The 4,282-nt window shown below is 48.4% G+C and overlaps 1 pseudogene; it reads right to left on the bottom strand.

The window, feature by feature from the left end:
- Positions 1-362: 362 nt before the first annotated feature.
- Positions 363-939, bottom strand: LOC121456906 (annotated as a pseudogene).
- Between the last annotated feature and the right edge of the window lie 3,343 nt (positions 940-4,282).

Genomic DNA, 4,282 nt, shown 5'->3' with positions numbered 1-4,282 from the left:
AATAAAATGCTGATTGGCCAGTAGCCAGGCAGGGAATATAGGCAGGGCAACCAGACTAGGAGAATTCTGGGAAGAGGAAAGGCAGAGATGCAGTCAGCAGCCAGATGCAGAGGAAGCAGGATGAGAATGCTGCACTGATAAAAGTTACCAAACCATGTGACTAAACATAGACAAGAATTATGGTTTAAGTAGTAAGAGGTAGTTAGTAATGAGACTGAATAATAGGCCGAACAGTTTAGAATTAATATAAGCCTCTGTGTGTTTCTTTGGGACTGAATGACTGCCAAACTGGGTGGGACAGAAACTTCAGTCAACAATGTGAGACCCCAGCCAGGCCACTGTGGACAGACACGAGGGAAGCTTTATTTCCTGGCCTCTTCCTCCTTGGACAGAGTCTTGATGATCTCCTCATTCTTGGCCGGGAGGTGCCACCTCTTGTCACTTTCCTGCTTCCTAAGTATTAGACTGGTGGGCCTCAGCCTGGTCAACCAGGAGCTTCTTGTGGACCTGTCTGCCTTCAGTTTGTGGGTGTGCTCCATGAGACTCTGATTATTTTTTAATGCATTCCCTTTGACCTTCAAGTACAAGCTATGATACAGGTGGCAGTCAATCTCAGATTCATCTTCTGAGAAGCCAACATAGGACTTGCATCCTTCTCAGCCAGCTCACCTTCTCAGGCCTGGGAGCATTGGCAGCACCCTTCCTCTTCCCTGTGTCTATGTGCCTGCCCTTCTGTTGAGCCAAGGTGTTTTCTTGGCATTGAGCCCAGGAATGGACAGTCACAGGCTTCTGGATGATCAGCCCATCTTTGGCCAACTTCTGGATCTGCTGACGGAAGTTGGTATTGGCGATTTCGTTGGTCTCATTGGCGTCCAACCAGGCCTTCTTTTTACCATGGTGGTGGACACTAGAAGCAAGCCTCTTCTGAAGCCTGGACATATTCACGGCTACAGATGCACCTAGTAATTTTGAGCAAGTTATTTCCTTTATCCCTTTGACCTTAGTCTTTCTGAGTGTGATGTGGAGACAGCAGTGTTTCTGCTGCTCGTCTCCTGTGGCCCTGTGACAGTCTCCTGTGGCCCTGAGGGAGCATGATTGGGTATAACCTTCTACATGCCTGTGGCCATGCATTAATATCCCTGAGTCATGTTATTGGGATCCAAAATCCATGGTCAACTCTGATACTGGAACAAATGAACCTCACTTACTTGTGTTAGCATTTACAAAGCACTTAGTACATGCCAGACACCATTTATTTTTATAATATTACCTCATTTAATCCTATCACCTCCTCTCAGTCAGGTAGGCTGTTCTCTTAGCCCTACTTTATAGATGAGGTGCCGGAGAGAGATAGAAAATATGGCTTAAGAGACAGAACCTGGCTGCATAATCTTTACTGACGCTTTTGGCATATGAGGCGTCCCCAAGCTGGCCTCGACAAAAGGGCCACTCGCTTTGCCACAGAAAACATATTGGAAACGCCTAATGGTGGCACTCCTTTGGCATCAGAAAGCAGGGCTCTCCAGCCCAGTCCTGGGCACTGTACGTTGGCTCCTTTGCAGCTGCACTGTAGACGTTCTGCTGTAATGAATGCAGACCTCTTAATCAGGGGACTCTGACAACGTGCCATTTGCTGGGGAAATTATGCCCCTCTAGAAGTGATTGTGGGGAGAACAGAAAAAATAAATGAGCTGGGAGTATGTCAGGGCTGATAAGCCTCAGGGACTCTGCTGGGTGACAACAAGGATGGGTGTTTGGAAGGTAGTTGCCAGCAAAAATGGTGCATCTGTGCCCTGGGGACCAGGGTGCTCTGAATCCGGCTATGGCCTGTCTCTGCTCCTAGTGCTCCCGGACTTCATTATAATTGTAACCCATGTGGTAAGTCTTAGAGAATTCCACTGAGTGGCCTGTGGGTGGCAGAAAGGGGACAGTCCCATCCCTGGCAGGGCCTGCATCAGGACCAAGTTCTGGAAGCAACATGGAACAGCCAGCTCTTACATACATAGGGTGCTTCCCTGTTTCCAAGGTCATGTGACTGCCCTTGACTTAAAACTCATGTTAATTTTTTCTCTCCATAGACAAAGTGTGTCCAGGGTCTTTGGTGGCCACTGCTGTGTGAACAGATATATTCTCTTTGGACCATTTCTTTGTTTTCTTCCCAGCTCAGTCAACCCAGGACTTTACTTCTGTGTTTGTTGCCCAGTCCACCTGAGGTACCACTGACAAAAACATGTGGACTTGGAGCTGAAGGAGAAAGTGAAAGGATTTGTGACCTTAAAGTCAGATTCCTCAAAAAAACAAAAACAAAAACAAAAACACAAAACCAAAAAAACCAAAAAACCGACAGTAATCAGGTTAGGGATATAGTCCAGTGAGTAAACTGTGTGGCAGATAACCAGAACCCATGCAAAATGTGGTGTGAGGTGGTGTGTAATCCCATGCTGGGAGGCAGAGACAGGAGGTTCGCTGGCCAGCTAGCCTAACCTAACTGGCAAGCTCCATAAAATGTAGTGGAGGCTGGAATGATGTCTCAGAAGTTAATGTGCTTGGTGTTTCAGCGTGAGGACCAAAGTTCAAATCCCTGAATCCCAACTGGAACCTAGGTGGGTGTGTCAGTTGTTTGGAATTCCAGCATCAAAAGGTAGAAACAGGATTCGCAGAACAAGGTGGCCGGCAAAGCCAACCAAATGCGCCAGCTCTGGGTCTGATGGAGAGACCCTGCCCCGGTGCATAAGGTGAGAGAGAGCAACTGAGGAGTACTGACACCAAGCTTAGGCCTCTGCATGCATGTTCATACATATGCAGAACATATATACACAGAGACATATAGGACAATAGAAAAGGGAGGGGGAGCCAACACGATGCAGGACAACTGAAGAGTGATACCCATGACTGATGTTTGGTCTTCACACACACACTCACATCCACAGGTGTACCTGCATCCACCCAAACACGCCTGTATATCTCCAAACAGCACCTGCGTATGCACAAGCCCCCACATATGTGTGTGCGCACACACATCTGCAGAGCCCCTGATCTTGAAAATCAGGACTGTATTTTTGGTGTTGCCAGGGTTTGGATGGGTCCTGTTTACATGATCTGGAGTTGAGTGCTCCCAACTATCTATTAGGACACAATTTATAGGTTCTTTGGAGCAGCCTCTCCCCCCCCACCCCTCCCCCCGTCCCTGACTGTAGACGCCAACAATGTGGCTGCCATTTAAATCTTGTCACGGATAAAGTTCAATCCCTGGAGCTTCTCTTTGGGAAGGAGCGGGCTGACTGTAAAACAATGCATAAGAATTTGGGGATGTTCATTATTCACAGCTGCCCTGGGTCACCTGTAAATTATGTAGTCCTTACTTACGCCTGATTTCTCTCCTATGTGAAACCATCTCTCCGGATGCCGTCCTGTGCCTGATATCCACGCATCAGTAACTCTACCACCGGGATGGTTTCCTATTTCTTGAAACACTTCTCTTCTTGTTATTGAATGTGTATGTTCAACAAACTCTGCCTCTTGGTGGAGTCCCTAGATACTGGAAGCTGAGAGAACTGGCGGGGATAGATTTCAGGAGAACCTGCACATGTACCTCTCTGCCAGGTACCAAATGGGAACCTCCGTGGGTACTGGGAGGGAAGAGTTTGTAAGATCTCTGTTGCATGAGTGGTCTGGGTAAGACAGAATCAGGAGCAGTGGCTGTCTCTCTAGGCTGCTCAGATCGACTGAGAAGCAACAGGTTGGGGTACGGAGACAGGTTACATCCTTTGACCTGGGAGTAGAGCCGGTAGGGAACTTAGGGACAAAGTGTTCCTTCACGTCAACCCTGAATTGACCTGGCAGAGTGGTGGGTGGGGGACAAGGTAATGGGGGCACAGCACTGCAGCTGGCAAGGCAAGGTGAGTACCCCACCCCTGCGTTATCTTTTGCCTACGCATCACTTCAGGCGCGTGCTGGCCATGCAACTGAAAACAAGCCCTCTTCCTGACGCGACGTTAATGATCCCTGTAATGCCCGAGCGCCAGCATTGCTCCTCTCTTCTGCCTGTTCCCTGTCAGCCATGGGGCATTAAACCAGTGATAAAAATGCCTTTTTGGTACGGTCCACAAACTCACCAAGAGGCTCTTGGTAGCTGTATAGCCATCCAGCATGAAATCAAGAAGCAATCACCACGGGTGAGACGAGATGAGTTCAATGTAGGAGCAATTAACAGATGTGTGTGTCCCGGGTCCTGTCCTTTACCACCTCTGGTGCCTGGACCACCTGGCCCACTGTTACTTAG

This window comes from Microtus oregoni, unplaced genomic scaffold (genome assembly GCF_018167655.1).
Source record: "Microtus oregoni isolate MIOR12 unplaced genomic scaffold, Mior012 000015F_ref0000493, whole genome shotgun sequence".
NCBI lineage: Eukaryota > Metazoa > Chordata > Mammalia > Rodentia > Cricetidae > Microtus > Microtus oregoni.
Note: the sequence above shows the minus strand (reverse complement) of the source record. Positions and strands in the feature narration are given on the sequence as shown.